This window comes from Convolutriloba macropyga, chromosome 8, assembly GCF_964194025.1.
Source record: "Convolutriloba macropyga chromosome 8, txConMacr16.3, whole genome shotgun sequence".
Classification (NCBI taxonomy): domain Eukaryota; kingdom Metazoa; phylum Xenacoelomorpha; order Acoela; family Convolutidae; genus Convolutriloba; species Convolutriloba macropyga.
The window spans coordinates 54,217,291-54,235,254 of NC_134475.1; the positions used below are offsets into that span (position 1 = coordinate 54,217,291).

The following is a 17,964-nucleotide window of genomic DNA, read 5'->3' on the forward strand; positions in this document are numbered from 1 at the left end:
CAAACCATTTGAAAAAAATGAAATAGTTCGAAATTAATTATGAAACTCAATTTTAAAAAAAATACTCAAAATATGTGAAATTTTTGCTCATTCAAAGTCGTTACAAATTTCAGGAACACCAAAAAGATCTCTAGGTAAGGTTAGTGTTGAAACAAATTCGCTGTTATCTTACAACCATAACTTCAAAATAAAACTTCAGAATCGCGTTAACTGATTCTGTGATTACAACTTCTAGAATTTCTTTGTTTTTCTCATTTAAACAGTCAATGAAAGGACAAAGTCCTAAAATAGTATTCAAAAGGCCATGCACAAACAAAAATTGCCACAGAAAATCTGATGTCATTCATTTTTTTTTACTTTGAAGCGGCTTTCTGTATACATGCTTTCAAATTGACATTTCAAGTTGAAATAATGATAATCAGATCTTGGAAGCAGATACTCAAAATCTGTCGTTCCAAAAAGCCCAATTTCTAGCCCCAAAAATAAAAAAATAGGATCATAGTAATAGCCAGCAGAGTCAATGACAATGTTTATAAAACTAAGATTTCCCATTGAAAACGAACCAAATTTGAAAAGAAGCATATAATCAAGCTAAAGTCGTTTCTTCCTCAATTTTAAAAATCTCATTATTTAAGTACGAAATTTTGAAGTGGAGTCGTTACTTTAGTTGTTGCTCAATCAACTCGATGTCTGGGCCATTTATTGTCTTAAAAACTTTAGAAAAAAAAATTAAAATGTTTACCAATCTCTAGCAGTTTTTTGAAAGAAAAATGAAGAAAAAAGAACCTAATGAATTCAAAAGTTAATCGATGGCTATAAATCGGCTACAAGTTTGTCCCCTTTTTTTTCTTTCAAATTGTTAGACCTCTAGATAGTGAGAGTGTTTTGACAATAAAACAATTATTGTTTTTTATACGCTCAAAAAATCAGCTAGTTATGTGGAATGATCAAAATCACAACTATTTCCTTTTTTAATTTAGAAATCTTCAGGGTAAATTGACCTAAAGGGTGATCGAAATTGACAAAAGCTTTTTCCTAAAAATAAAATCTCCGAAAAGTTCACTTTATAGTCCAGTACGCCCTAGAAAGACAAAAAGACAAAAACTGTGTGAACAAAACAAGAGAGAGCGTAAAATTTATAATGACTATTTTGAGTTGGATTAACTGACTATGCGCAGAGTAGGGTAAAGAATAGATCATTCAAGCATAATTTTTCAAAATCCGTTTGAAAGGGCAAGAAACTTTATGGATTAACCGCCAATCAAATGGACTGAAAAACTTACAAAACGATTGAATGATTCCAACATAGCGACTCAAGAAACAACGGGCAATCTGAAGTACAAAGAAGTTGCTCGTACAGCAAATAACTAACGATAAATGATTGTAAGCAACATTGAGAAATCATAGATCACAACGCGTTTAATGTTTTAGCCCAGGCACGATATTCATGTTTAAAAAATGTAAACAAAAGCTATCTTTGTAGCATTAAGAATTTGCAAAATCGATTCAATGCGGCTTCATCATTACTTTACATTATAAAACGGCTTCTCTGAGAAATTGTCGTTGAACAAGTATTATCAATTCTAAAAAGTTAAGAATAAGACGTAGAACTAAATACAACCATGGGATTGTTTTGATCCTCAAAACGCAGCCTCGTCAACTTGCATAAAAACAGTGATGCGGTCAACTTACTCACTGAAAATTGCAAAAATTAACAGACTGGAGAAGATCTTTTCGATTTTGATTAGAATTACGGAAATTTTACAGATACTAAAGATAAAAATAAACATTTTTTTCAAATTTCTTTTTAGCTCTTTTTACTTCAAGTACCAGTGTAACTGAATTGTTTACAACTCGTATCAAATCAATGACTACTGTGGAAAATTTACAATTAAAATATCAACAGACAGAAAGCAAACAACAGATTTAAAGATAATTTTTGCCATTTGTTTACAGAATACACATACCTCTTTGGGCACTGAAAATGCAGGCCAGCTGGAAAACTTAAAACTGAAGTTTTTGTAAGTTCTTTAAAACTAATGTCCCGTCTTTTTTACGAAATGGAGGAATAAATAGTCGAGGACGGCTTCTTTTTCTTTATTAGAGTTTTCTCTTTTTGCATTTACAAATTGCAAAATAGTAAAAACGTCATGTTGTAGCCCTGAAAATTCTCTTTCAAAATTAGCAAGTTTTATGCTAGAAAAAAGCGAGCAAGTTTTATGCTAGAAATTGAAAAAGGAAGACGATATGCGCAATAGACAATATGAAAAAATTTATCAACGATGGGATGTCGTAGATTGAGAGTAGAATTTTTAGCTTTTTCATTACAATAAATTTTCAATATTACTATTGGATTATAAAAACATGGTAATTGAAAACACCTCAATTTTCATGAACACTTTATAAAAGAAAAGAATTAATTTTGAAAAAGCTTTTCGTGAAACAGCTTGAAAAAGTTTTTAAAAAAGTTTTTGAGAAACAACAACGACTAAGTTGATCTTTCTTTAAATTATTATTTCTGTTAATTCCTGCTATTTGTAAGTGTTCTCTTATTTTCTTTCTTAATACTTAAAATGCTCTCAAGTTTAAGCTATAAGTTGGCCTTCAATTTGAGACAACCAAAACTGTAGAGGAATTTTCTGTATGTTTTCTTGTTTTTCATAGATAACAGAGCACAAAATAAAAAACTACAATATTTTGTTGAAAATATGGAGCAAATTGTAGAAGAAAAAAAAAGAAATTGGAAATCGTGAATAATTTTTTTTCCATTGAAATGGGATTAGGTCTTTGATCAAGAGCAGAATTTTTTCCTTGAGTTAATTGTATTTCTATCATATTTCCAATTCTATAGTGAGTAACACTGACTAAGAATTTCATTAAAAGTCAAAGAGGAAAAAGCACAGAAAAAAATTATTGATTGTTTAAAATTTTCTGATGAGGCAGGAAAAGAAAAAGAATCACTAAACATGGAATTGCAAAAAAAGTAAATTAAAGAAAATATTATTTGAAAAATTTAGAAAACCGTATAGTCAGGTCATTTCTTTTTTGAAACTTGAGTTAGCAATTTAAATTTGCTCAAACATTTAGATAAATTAATTTTGATTCAGCAAAAACGTATGCAAAAAATGGAAACAACAATACTTTAGAAAATGATATTTTTTGATAACAGGAGGTAGAAAAAAGTGTTAAAGTTCTTAATTTTTGTTTTTTCTCAGACTTAGAAAGCTAAAAGCTCGGCACCTAAAATGGAAGCACATTGAGTGTACAGAAAATTACGGGAAAATTAGTAAGTTCACTTGAAATAAAAAGAAGCAAAGATCAAGCTTTTCCTTGGTAAAATGTAGAACCAATCCTTAACGTTTCAGGTTTCCCTAAACAGTACCCAAACCACGCTCAGCTCTAAACACCCAGTCAGTCTCCTATCTGCTTTCAGCCATTACTGCTGTTATTGGATTACGTACTAAAATTCAAATTTGTAAGGGAGACTTTGGGGAGACCATAAAATAAGTCAACTGGCCTATAAATTTGAGGCCTCCTAAAACAATAATGAGTGTTTGCGTTGTTTGAAATTAATTCTACAAGCACAAACGATTACTTTTTGAGAAACGAAAAACACACTTCTAGAGATTTTTATTGCAAAAAGATCACAATATGCTGAAAAAGGCTCAAAATTCTCAAATTTAATTATGTCGTCTTTAGTCATGGAACAGTTTCAGAACCACTGAATCAGTTGCGGACACAATTTCCATATGCACCTCTTTCCGGTATCAGAGTCTTTTGCAGGCTTAAAAAACTGGCCACTTTTAAACTCTTCTATCCGGGTCGAGGATTTGAGTAAATTTTTGTAAGAAATGCGGTGAATGTAGTGAATTTTTGTAAGAAATGCGGTGATTGCGGTGAATGCGGTGAAAAAAAAATAATTCACCGAAGTTCACCGCATTTCTTACAAAAAATTCACCGCGAAATTCACCGTATTTCTTACAAAAATTCGCCGCATTCGTTTTCCAACGTTTACTCAATCTTATTTAAATTCCCTAGAAATATCGAAGAGTTAAGTGAGAGTTGGAGCAGATGAAGGCATGCAGGAGGTCACAGGTGCAAACCCGCGTAGGGACGACTCTTTTATGTAAGAATACTCAGAACGCGGTGAAAAAAAAATTCATCGCGATTCACCGCATTCACCGCAAAAAGATGTAAGAAATACGCGGTGCAAAATTATTTTTTTCACCGCATTTCACCGCATTTCTTACCAAAATTCAACACAAAACCTCGACCCGGGTACTCTCAGGCACTTTCTCATGAATCGTATTATTTTTTTCTAAAAAATAGGTATCAGTAGCTTCAGACACGCTTGATGCACCTCTGGATACCCAAATATTCACCATTAACAGCGAATTGTTTTTCATGTTTCCCACATAACAAAATACTAATCAGATGATTATTCTGAAGTCAACCAAAAAGACAAACAAACATTTATTCGTTAAAAGACTTCAAAATAGGGATGTTTTATCCTATTTTGTCAAGGAAAAACGCCCTTCTATTCAAACAAAAGCGGGTGCAATACTTGACCGAGGTCCAAAAATGCAAAATGATTTTGGCGTTTTTGTAAAAATGATTGCCAATACTTCGTCATCATTTTTCATTTTAGGTAACCATTTTCCACGATGTTACTTAGTTAAAACGTGGAAACAAATTATCTCACGATTTTGAACATGAAATTAGACTTAAAAAATTATTAGCCGAGTTTTATTGGAAATCATCTGCGACATATTTCAAAGGCTTGATTGTTCATGTGAACAGTGCTATGGGTAATAGCAAAGTTCAAATTGTTTTCTAAATCCACAATTAGTATCGAAAGGTACATTTCTGATATTGATCTGCAGTTAGCCTTTCTTTCATTTAGGTCAAATTGACAATATTTAAGTTACCAGATAATTCAACGGTGGGCAAAAGTTACACACTGGAACTGGTAACTTTTGGCGTAAAATTTAATTACGAAGTATTGTCAGTATTCTGTCAGCCGCAAAAACAGTAATCGTGGAATCCATTTGCAGTTATATCCAAATTTGAAGCACATTTGAATTGATATTGCCTACTACTTTAACTAGCTTCCACTCGCGCATTTAACTGTAATCTGAGAAAAGGTGTTGTGAAAATTGCAAAAAAAAACCTTTTTTAATTTCACTCAGGAGATGAGTTGTACTCCACTCAATGAAAATGTTTTCACCATTGACTTCATTTTGAAAAATTATGAATCATTCGAGAAATCTGATGTCTTCAAACTATGAAAGATTGAGTACTCAAACGCAATAATCAACTCTTAAAAATTCCATTCTGTCTTTTAAACAAAGCAAAAAAAGAGAAAAGTGAAAATGAATTTAAAGTAAAAAAGAGAAGAGAAATATCTCTCTATAAAATGATATGATCACAGTTATATTTGTTCAATTTTCGGTGTCCTCACTTTCACCCCTAATAGTTTCACCCCTCATCATCAAACTCCGATTAATGCACCCCTCAAACATTTCACCTAATTTTTTCTTTCTTTTATAATTGGTACCCGGGACCTAACGGCAAGTCAATATCACTGCAAGTTTAATTGCAAGTCTATTACCATAGTCTAACTAAGATCAAAAATTAAAAATAAGTTTTTTTGGAAAGTTTTTGGGGTGAAAAATTTGCGAGGTCAATAATGCAGTAGTGGTGAAAAAAATTGATATTCACCCGGGTTGAGGTGTTACCGCTAAAAGTTTAAGATTGCGGTGAATGCGATGATAAAAAAAATCTTTTAAGCGGTGAAAATTTTTTTCACCGCCAAAGCGTTAAGAAAAACAAAACAGCGCTTCCAGCAGAATGCAGTGAAAAATAAATTTTCACCGCTACTAGCAGAATGAGGTGAAAAAAATTCACGGTTTAAATCGCAAGTCTTACAAATATTCACCGCTAAATTCAACGCTTATCTTAAATTCACAGGAAATATCATTGACGTAATTGACATATGGAGCAGTGGAATAAGAAGTTGTTGACTTGCAAGAGATGAGAGATTCGAACCCGTGTACGGGAGTTTCTTTTTTTAAGAGATCTGGTGAATGCGGTGAAAAAATTTTTTCACCGCTAAAAACCGCAAATTCACCGCATTCAACGCTAAAAGATGCGGGCGCCTTGCGGTGAAAACAAAATTTTTTTTCACCGCTATTCACCGGTAATCTTACATTAATTTTTGATCAAACCTCGACCCGGGCAAATATAGTTGAAAGAATTGGGGTGAAAACAAGTATAACCCAAATTTTTAAGTTCTCTTCACGCTTTCAAATTCCGTTCTGAGCAACCCTTGTCAGATTAAAATATTCTCTAATCAAAATTTGCCTTTATTGTTCAGATTTTGTTTTTTTTCTTTTTATGACTCTGTATTCAAAAAATGCAATTAGGCGTCGTCTGGTTTTAATATATTGTAAGCAAGTTATAAACCATATAAAAAGTGATAACAAAGATACCCATAAAACGAAAGGGCCATTTGATTTTTGCATTTCAAGTATGGTTGAATAACCAGCCTTTAATTTCCTCCAAATCCTACACTGGCAGCTTTATCCTCTAATTAGAAATTTATTCCACAAAAGCCTTCCTTTTACGCGTGCGTTGGAATAATTTGACTATAAGGAATAAAATGCCTCTCCGCGAATTTCAATAGCTTTCAAACATTTCTTCCGTTCTTTTCAGTAGAATATATTCACTGTGTTCCCAGCAAAGCGGCCTTTTCCTTGTGGTATTTCCATTGCTAATGTGTGCATGTGTAATTTTTCTATGTTCACATATACACAAAACACGTGAATACGATTTCAAGCATAGCTACTTTTCACATTTTATCACGTTCTGTTCATTTGTAGGTCTTGTTTTTCACTGTTTTTGAACAGTTGTGTGCCTTTATTTACAGCGCATTTTTTACCTTTCATCCAGGAAGTTTAGAATTTTCCAGCCAAATTGCAAAACAAAGCATTCGTTGAAACAAGCACGCCATTTGATTTTTTTTGCTTTTATCGTTGGCTAGAAACGAATTGAGAGCTTTGAGCTTTGTATTTATTACAGCTTCGAGCTTAATTAATATTTTCTATTACACCATTACCTTTCAAAATTACGCGTGATAAATTCGGGTAAGTTTTGCGTTTTGTTTTTGAACTGCGCTTTGAATAGAAATGCTTTGCCACGACTATGTACCCAATGCCATGATAAACAACTAATTCCCTTAGATCTTTTTGTTCATTAATTCTATAACGAATCAGCAGTTGCTATTGCAAGCACGCGTTTTAGCATACTTAAGCGGATAATTTAATTCCCTGGTTCGGTTGTGATAGTTTCATATCAAGTCCCAGTGGCTGCTGAGGCATGGCCAATAATGCACTTAATAATTATTATGCTTAATTGTCGTTCTGGAAGTTTCAACATTAGGATAAAGTATTTGGCATATTTTGGGTATTTTGTCACATTGAAAACTTTGGCCTTGGGTTTTTGTCATAACACCGACTAAACTATATTACCAAGCATTTACACAGTAATATAAAAAACAGGCAAAAACAAATTGAATGGGGCCAAAATTGCTGAATGATTACAGAGGTGATAAAAATTATAACACTTCAAAGGCCAATAAATAGGTAGGTTGCAAAAATTGAAATTGGATCAATTATTCTAAGTTCCAGTTCCCCCTGTCGTAGTTAATGCTGAAAACTCATTGCTGGTATTTGTTACAAACATTTCCGTTTTTGGTTCAAAGTCTCAACTTTTTGAACTATCTGTGATTCACATTGTAAGTTAAAAGAAACTTGACCAGCGACAATTTTTTATAAAAAAAACGCAATGGATCTTAAGTCTCAAAAGACAATATACGATTATTTTCTCGTTGTTGCTCTGGCAATTAAGTTATGCATGCTGTGTTTTTTTTGGCTAATGCTTGAAAGCAACTCTGAATCGCAAAACATGGCACATCTAAAGATTTTTTTATCGTATAAGATCTGATAAAAATCTTATTGAAAAGATGCGTCATCTTTCCGAATGATTATTTTACAAGATTTCATAAAGTTTTGATAAGATCCTACACAATAAACATTTTTGCATAGCAGAGTTTTTATCGTGTCAGGCAATATCTTGTAAGGCAGCATTTTTTTCTTGCAAAATCTAAGAAAAGTGAACTTTTATCTTGTAAGATCTTTTCAGACAATTCTATCTGATAAAAATTTTTTATCGAGTAAGACCTGATAAATTGTCTTACAAACTCTTAGTCAGGCAATGCAAAATCTTGTATGCAAACTTTAGTCAGGCAAAATTTTATATATATTGTTACTGTAGTTGAAATGATTTGTGCAGCTCATATGAATCAGCAGTATTTGATCAATTTCGATACTTGTTTTATGGTTGTTCCATGTCTTGATAGATTTTCGGCAGCAAAAACACACTCTGTGTTAACAAATAAAAGGTAATCCCGCCTTAGCTCAAGTCTGCTAGGAGTTGCCAAGACTTTAATTTTAGTCAACATATGTCAAATCTTAGTGTTTTCATGGAAAAAAAGGTCGAATTTTGAATCACTACAACGTCTCCTTTAGAATTCTGATTAATTCCTGATCAAACATTTGTATGCATTTTTTCACCTTTGATATTACTGAAATGGGAAAAAACTAAAGTAAATATGGGCGGTGTTCATATTACACAAATAATCAGAGAGCAACTTTTTTTCAACTCTGTTGTTTGCTCCGAGATCGACGTATCTGTTTTCCAAAAGCACTTCTCATTCTCGAAAAAAATGATATTTTCTAAAATGTTCTAATCCAAGTTTTAAAAGAATCAAGTTTTTTTTTATTAAAATTGATTATAAAAATATTAAAAGGCATTACGTGACCCTTGTCCGAAGAGCCAAATATAAATTGAAAAGGCAATAGAAAAAAAACTTTTAAATAGTCGCAAACTTTTTTTGCCAGACTGATATTAGTAATTACTTGAGAGAAAATTCAAAGAGTTGAATATTCTTGTAAAAGTACTATGGGTAAATTCTAAACAACAAATCATCTTCTTTATCAAAATAATGTCGAGACAGAAAATAGTCACCAATTAGGTTTTATTTCTTTTCTGTGATCAGATTATGTATCCATGTGAAAAGATTGCTTTTGAGCAAATTTGAACGAAATTAGTGTGGTGTTACTCACTTCCACCCTAGCTGAAAACTCTAATAAACCATGGGTAAAGAAAAAGCCCATCAAATCGAATATGATTATACTCGATTGTTTTGGACATTGGCCTCGTGATGCGAAAAAAAAACAATACTTAGACGTTTAGAATTTGTAATTTTTGTAATGTGTGCCCTCATCAACCTCCAAGACATATTTTTTGTAGTTTGGGAAATTTGAATTGTTTTGAAATCAATACTTCTTGATCAGAAGTGATCAATTCTATTCTTTTGGCTGACTGAACTCAGACACACTATGATTTTTTATGCGAGCAATAAAAATCGTTTTCAGAACAATGCACACCTGTGTTTGGTCTCCTGGTTCAAAATATTTGGGGAAAGATAAAAAAAAAATTTGATTAAAATAATCCAGACTGAAAATTTGTTTCCTAAGTCACGGATTAAACTCAGAATAAACTATGAGTCAATTGGCCTATTTACTAAAAAAATTGGCCTCCATTCTTTAAAATGCCAACTTAAAAATTTTCAGTTCTACGATTTTACGGTACAAAACGAATGTGGTTTGTTCCACTCAAAGCTGTAAAATAAATCTGTCTCAGATCTGCTACGTTGATTCAAGAGCCGTAAGTCGTTGTAAAAAAATTTTAGCCGTTGTAAAAAATTGAATTATGATCGTTTGGGGACAAATTAATCTTTAACAAAACCAATAAAAAATAAAGGACATTTTTGCTTAAAAAAACGTTTTGGGTTTAAGTGGAGGAACTGTGACGACCAGAAAACAATTAGTTGTGTTGTTTGTGATTAAGTTTGTCCATACTTTTGGAATATTTATTTACATTATTTGGCTGCTTAGTGTTTTGTCCACTATCATTCAAGGAAATGATTTTGTCGTAAGGGGACACAAACCAAGTAATTTTTTCAAGAGTACTTAATTTTTCTTTGCCTTTAAAGGTCTCCTACAATTGCACTAGTTTTGCTCAGACCATTTTCTTTGGCGATTCATTTTTTTTACTTATTGGGCACCCGCAGCCTTTTGTTGTCCTATGTTTTATCTTACAGGTCTTGGAACGCAATGATGTCTCCAAAACAGTATATGCTGACTAAATCTACAAATTTTTTTGAGTTAGTGTTTTTTAAAAACAGAAAAATCACACGAGAAACGAATTAAAAACAAAATTTTGCTTCGTGCTTCGCCCTATTGATTTTGAAAAATTTGCTTCATCGAAACCTCTGTTCAAAGCACCCAAAGAAAATTTTTACAAATTTCATTTATTATATTTTTCATATTAGAGAGAAATTTCAATTTAGTGTAAAAACTTGTAAATAAAAGTTGTTTGCCACGAACTTCAAAAACTGCCAATTTTTATCTGAATAGCATTTTGTACTTCTGTAAATTGATGTAACAGTATTGTTAAAATTATAATATCATTGTTTTGCAGAGAAACAAAGAAGTGAAATTTCATTTGAAATCTTAACGCCGATTAACATCATTATAAATTTTGCAATAACGTTTTTGTCATTAATTGGATTATGATTATTTTTGGATTGAATTTTTATTTGCATGATTCCGTTTCTGGTTTCGTTGCATTTGCGATTAAGCTATCGTTGTTAACCTGAATTTAATTGAACACAGACTGTCCATGTTAGAGCAGTGTCAGTTCTGTTAAAACAAATGTAGGACTCCAGCTTTGCATTCAATCAGACAAAATGGGAGAAATGGAAGACATTTTTGCCGAAAAGTTCTTAAGAATTTAGTCTCAGGTCACCAAATTTTATCATGTACTTTATCAAAATACCTCTGATGTAAATTTTGTTTCAATTTATTGCTTAAAACTCTCTCCAGTTTATTTTGGGAACTTTTTGCGTTAAATGAGCCGATGGGTCTTTTACGGCCAATGACGGCACAACTCGACCGGAACGAACATGCAGGAATCTTGCAAGATAACAATTCCTCTCACAAGATTCCGCAAGAAAATCATCGCCTTGCAAAATCTTGCAAGATATGCATCGTCTTGAAAGATCTTGCATGATAGCCGCCATTTTTTGCATGAATCTTGCATGACCTTGCGAGATAACCATTTGGTAATGACAAGGTTTAATAACTTATTTTTGCTTCTTTCGTATATATGATTTTTTTTTCAATTGATTGAAAACTAAAAAAATACTGTACTTGTTCTGCCGAAAAGAATCAGTCATCAAAGATCATTTATGCTCATCCCTTTGCCTGGGACAACCCAGGTTGCATTCACTACATCGGGAAGTTTCATTTTGAGTTAGATATTGCACATGTTTTCTAAAAGTATTTTGTGGTCAAATTTCAGCTAATTGCAAAGCAGCATTACAATCAATGCTCTTGAAAAATCTCATGAACCAGCTGATTTTTTTAATCTATATTAAGACCTAATTATTAGCTAGCCTGTTTGAACATAAAAGCAGTTTTAAAAATATTTTTTTTCTTTTTTGACAATCGGATTGGACAATTTGTCTCAGACTCTATTTTCACTCTTTGTAAACTGTTTGAGTGATACCCTTGAGAAAATCGCACTTTATTGTTTGATAAAAAATACAAACTCAATTATAATAAGTTTTTACCTATAAAAGAATTTGGACCAAAAATTTACGACAATATAAATATGCAAATTTATTGCAAACAGAATAAACGTGAAGAGAATGTTTTGATAAACAAATTTACGACATAGTGAACAATTTCAGGCCCAAGCTACCCGCTGTTTATCAACAAGAAGTGAATTTAAAGTAATCAAATAAATCAAACTAAAATTAGGGCCGACAAAATATATGAAAATTTGAACCCATATGGGCCTATAAATACTTTCTCTTTTATGATCCTTTGAGTCGGGGTAAACTTATTTTTATGTTCTTAATAGTTGAAATATAATTAGGTATGACATTAAGCAACTAATAAACATTTGCTTCAGCTATTTAACAAATAAACTTTTGTCTTAATCTCACGGGCGTTCTGTATAGCTGCAAGGAAGAATAAACTATATTTTGATGCTATATAGGAATCTAAATAGTTTGACAAATAAAATCCAACGCGTTAATTTCCACATGTTCGCGCTTTGAGGAAATTGTTCCATTCGTAGCCAGTACCCTATCAAAAGTTGAACATTTTGTCCTCTGAGACCCCTTTCAACATTTTTGTGGATTCTAAGCCCACTGAAATAAAGCGTGAAACACATTGACAAATATTGCATGATCATATTTGCCATGTTCAGCTTTAAATGCCTTATCAATAACTTGACAATTATTTCTCGATAAATCATGAAAAGATCTTAACAAATTCTGAGCAACATTCAACAAGAACGAAAAAACTTGCAAAAGCATTTCACGATTTTTGCTCTCATTTTATGCTTCATTTTAAAGCGAAATGCAGCTTCTACTTGTGTTGAAAATATATTTTTTTGAAACTAAAGACTAAAAATACTCCAAAATATTGTCGAAATTCATCAAAACAAACTTAAATGACATTCCAAATAACTTTATATATCAAAAACAATTTTAAATCTAGTAAAACGTAGACGAATTCATATCTTTGGTATCCACAAATTTAACACCGAATCAGAATAATATATCACTTCCAAAACAGCAAAAAGTCAAATCCTTTTCTTAAGTTGCAATATTTGAATTTTTTACCCCGAACTATTTTTTGCCGGTTTTCATAATTTCTGTTACTTTTTTAAAATTATTTTTCGCAGATTTTATTGCGAGTGACTACCGGTACTTACGTTTTGAGCAAATTTAGTCAATTATGTAACCAGATTTCTATTTTCATGTCTTAATACATTATACATGTGACGTATCTACAAATCTTGCGGATGAAATGATAGTGCCGTATATGAAAACATTAGTCAGTGGAAGACGAAAAAGGGAATCTGTTTTCCGCCGCAGAAAACTTGTGCATAAGCGCATTCCCCAAAATAGCCGTAATTAGAGTTCACCTATTTGCAGTATAACCTTTTATTTAAGTAGTCAATGTTGACAAAAATGTCCTAGTCTTTTCTGCCTGTACGCTTCGCTTCACTTTGTTATCGGTTCACGTCAAAAAATGTTAAACGATAGTGAAATACCCTGACCCCTGAAACCGACTACTAAACATATATTTGGAAGTATTTTGGTTTTTTAATAGCCGTGAGGAATCTACTCACACGAAATCTAAGCGTTTTACACATTCGGTATCAAAATAAGAAAGGAAGTGATAGCCACATTCTTTGTAACGATTTGTATCTTGAGACCAGTAGACGCTAGTAATATTTTCTCATTTTTAAATTGAGTAAATGGTCATTCAATGCAGAAGCAAAAGTTATTTTCTGAAAAAAAACAAAGCTGCTGCACGAACCGATTCCACGTATATAGTTTTAAGTTCTCTCATATTTTTTGCATGAGAAACCATTTTAACAAAATGACTAAAAACTAAAACTTCCATATTTCTGGAGCTATTCATAATTTTGGAGCCATCTTTCATACTGGATTATGATTAAGCAAAAAATAAGTTTTTTTAAGTTAACAAGTTTGCAAAATAGTATAATTATAATTTATTCTCCAAATTAAGATCGCTGCTACCCTCTTTTGCACAATCAAAGCTCGAACGGATGGAGCGTTTTTCTCAATGCCTTTTCTAAATTCCATATCTGGGAAGAGTATTAAGGAAGATTTTGAGAAGTACAGCTGACACAGTGAGACAACTTTTTTAAATACAAGGTTGTTTTCATCAATAAGAAGTTTTTTGGTGCTGGCGATACGGGTCCACAGATTTTCCGGTTTGTTCAGTTTTCCATAGCATTATTAAATCTGAGCGCTTAATTATTTTCAGTTGCGTTAATTATGAACTTAAATCTCTTATTTATTTGTTAGGCCACGTCAGGGCAAAAGATTTAAAATCAGGGAATTAATTTAGAATTTTAATTACGCATCAAAACTTTAAATTTTGTTGGACTCTCTTTTTGCATCAAACTTGAGCTCAAACAACACGCTCATCTATAAAACTCAACGGCTGGAAACATGTAAATTTAGTTTGACTTTGTGACAGTAACATCAAATAGTAGAAAATGTTCAAGAATGAACATAAAATGTCTCCTTGAAGTAAGTTTTTTAGAACCCAGTCAAAATTCATCATATTCCTGAAAAGATGAACGTTGGAATGCAATAGTTTTCGAAGTTTCAACAAGTAGATGTGCCGTAAAATAGAAGTTTTAACCAACCTGATTGGTTGAGAAATTTGAAACAGTAGAATTAGGAGTTATATTAACCTAATTTTTACATTAATTAATTCTAAATGACAATTTCTATCACATGTTGCGCGAGCCATGTTAACTCCCATGGCGCATGATATGAAACTTTCACAACCAGTAATGAGGTCAGATCCGCCCCTCACAAAAAATACATACTTTCTGCAGCTGTCTTACGCGTTTTGATCAAATATACGTTAGCATTCATATTATAAAACACGAAGAACTTGTTGAGCAATCAGCCAATCCCAAAACCGTTTTAAGATTTATTCTTTTCAGATTGCCCAAAAAATAATTTCCTATATTCTGAAATATATACCATTTTTACTAGCACCACAAAAATTGTATTCAAAATTTAATTTCCTTTACCTAAAAAAATTCATACGTACTTAATCTTTAATTAATTTAACTTGAAAGCAGTTATAAAGAAAAGAAATGTTTTTTCTGAAGTCATAACCAAAAATGCTGTTCCACTAATTGTCCAAGAAATCTTTATCGATAAGTGCCAGCACTTTTACTCCCTAGTGGTTAAGGCATTGATTAAACGGATTGATGCTCGTCTTCTTTTATAGCTAATTCAATTGATTTGTATCATTTTATTAGAAACTCTCACTTAGGCAAATTTGTGTTACAGCAAATAACCGGAGTTACCTAGACGACACTTAGAAAGCAAATTACAGTATCAGCAGAAAAACTTTGTCTACAAATCAACTTCTGACAAGTAATATTGATGATACCAAAATGTTAAAACTGATTTATGTTTGTTTTCCGTTTCGTGGTTATTTTGTTCCCTCAGTTTTATATACGCAACAACGGGATATGAAAATTAAATCTTTACTTTGCAGTGATTTGTTTTTGTAATGTGAGATGGTGTTATTTTAGTCAAACTGTCCAGCTCTTTACAATAACCCGGTAAAATTCGCATGAACAAAGTCGATCTTTGCAAAAACTTGAAGAAAGTAGAACATTTTTGAAAGAAGTTGAGTTTTATGCCATCGCTCTTATAAATTTCATATCACGTACTCACTGGCAGGGAGAATGCTTTGAAACTGAAAGGGGCCAGTACAATTTTTGAATTAAAAACTGCACTGTGTTGAAGTTGTCAACGTCGCATACTTTTTCTGCCTGAAACGGTTTCTAGTAGTTCCCCTGGTCACGTACAGATCCTTAATTTTTTTAGAACTTGTAAGTTTCTTACGCGACTTTTTGTTAGTTGCAGTAAACTTTTTTTGTTTTTCATGTTAGTGAATGACCCAATTTGAGACGTTATTTGAAAAACTACTTGATATTCAGAAATCGCCAAAATCAAAATAATTCTCGGAAGCGTTCAACAATTATTATTCTCAATCAAATCTTTTAGAAAATTTGTTTTTCATCAGTTGCTACCGCTTCTTCTGTCTTCCGGTTGAGTATACTGAATTGTACTTAGCGTAAAGATATAGTATCCTTCATGCTGTACATAAAATATCACTGAGCCCTCAATTAAAATGTGATGCCATATTGTTTTCAAGAAAAAATTATTCTTTTGCTTGAAAAGTTGCTTCAAAAAATTTGCTAGAGTTAGCTTGGTGAGAGTGCTCAAAACTGTAGATGCTCTAAATCAATGTCAATAAATGGACGAAAACACCTTGATTATATATTATGATTATATATTGAAATTGTATTGGTACCCTCAAAATTTAAAATTTTTTAATTTCGATTGCATATGTTGAAAGTTTTTTTTCGGAAACTTCAGTGATGTTAATACAAAATTTGCTACTAAAAGTGTTTTATTTTCTGGGGGGTGTGTTTTCCTTCTGGGGAAAAATCAAGCTCAGCAATCTCATAATATTTTGAATTCTCTGAATCACACGATCATCGTACTGGTAGTCTTTGCGTTTATTTCCACATGTCATATACATAGAATATAACTGGCAGAGTGCTAATATTAAATCAAATTCAAAATGTTTTCTTAAGTGTGTTTTTCAGCTCTGATCATAACTTACAAGTTAGCCATTTGAATTAAAAGTTCTTACAAGTTAATCATCTTTTGTAGGACAATTTCATGTTCTTACAAGGTATTAATTCAGTCTCGCCCCAACTAATCAATTCATAACACCAGCACCTCTTGATTTTATATTGCGTAAGATATGACAACATTCCAATCGGCCATATTTTAAGAGTATGTCTAGTAAAATTCACAGACAAGATCCTCAGGCTGAAGTGGAGATTTCAACAACGCTTTGTCGGGTTAATCGAGTTTATTCTAGTTGATCTTTCTGCTTAATGGCACGCCAAAACTCACCTTGATCAGCTGCTTCTACTTTTTATAGAGAAATGATATAGCCTTTCATGCAGCCTAGATCTAAACTTGACCTCACTCAATCTAAACCGTCTATGCATACGTAATATTCACGTGCTTCAGCTTGACTAAACTTAGAACTAAACAGCTAACTCAAACGTACCTCTCTACAGCGCGTGGACTTAAAGTTTCACAATAAGTTGTATCGTTTCTGCCTCGTGTTTTATGTGTGTGGTGTATTTTAGTAAATGAGCTAATGTTTGCGCATGAGTTTGAGATATAGCCACTGAAACTACTGTACAGCAAGAAGCGGTTGTTCTTAAATTCGGCGGATTCTTACACAAAATTTATTCTTCATTATTCAAAGTAGTGATAGAAGTGACCACCTATCGTATTTAAAATGCATTCTAAAATTGGTTTATAATCTTACCGTAATTAGATTGTTGCAATTCAGTTCAACGCAGAAGATTGGCAGCATACACAAGACAGGTAAAAAATACAGATATACAATAAAATAACAAACAATGGATTGCAACTTAGTAAATCCCTGTTTTCGAAGATAAATTCAAGGTTTTGAAATTTTTTATAGATATATTCCGTATCTCAGTGGTAAATAAAAAAAATGTTATAAAATTATGGAGAAAATATCCACCTGAACGCTAAATCTTGGGTTGCTTATTATGGTCATACAATAATCATACAGAAAATCTATCTCACTCTCAAAATGCTTTACAAGCATGCGTAGGTGTTGGACTCAACGCATATACAGTAATTAAACTTATATGTAAACGGAAGTAAACGCGCGATGAACGGATTTTTAGGGGCCGCGAAACTAATTAAAGATAAGGCTTGTTCGGTTTCGGAAAAAAAGGCAAGAGCGTTTAAATTTCTGCTGTGAAGGTTTTCATAAAATCACATGATCTTTCATTCAATGTTGACATGGGGTTTTTCCATGGGGGTTTATTTCCGTGATTTTTTTTGAGGATCTATTTCCTGGACTTGTTTTGTTAGCGTGCATGGTGGTTGTTTTTCTTCGTCAAATTTGTTTCAAATTTTTAAAGCCAAAAGATCAAATTCTGTTGTAATGACAGAGTCGTGACAGAGAAACAATAACAGTTTTTAATACCTTAACTTTTTTGGTGCTTTAAAATTTACTGGTAATTTTTTTCCGGTTTTGCCTTTTGTTTGTGACACAACATCCAGAGGATACTGTATTTGTCAAAGAGATGAATAGAAGATAATGGTGACAATTACTGAATGTTTAGTTTCAC

The 17,964-nt window shown here is 32.3% G+C and overlaps 1 protein-coding gene across 2 annotated transcripts in view; it reads left to right on the plus strand.

Moving 5' to 3' along the window:
• Positions 1 to 6,731: 6,731 nt before the first annotated feature.
• LOC142344832 (uncharacterized) overlaps positions 6,732 to 17,964 on the plus strand; it is a 34,134-nt gene continuing 22,901 nt past the window's right edge. The window contains exon 1 of one of the 2 annotated variants that reach the window (XM_075396818.1): positions 6,732 to 7,145. The gene's annotated coding sequence lies outside the window, so the exon portion shown is untranslated. Of the gene's footprint in view, positions 7,146 to 16,778; positions 17,183 to 17,964 lie in introns of those variants that run through there. The other variant, XM_075396817.1, reaches the window with a different exon arrangement.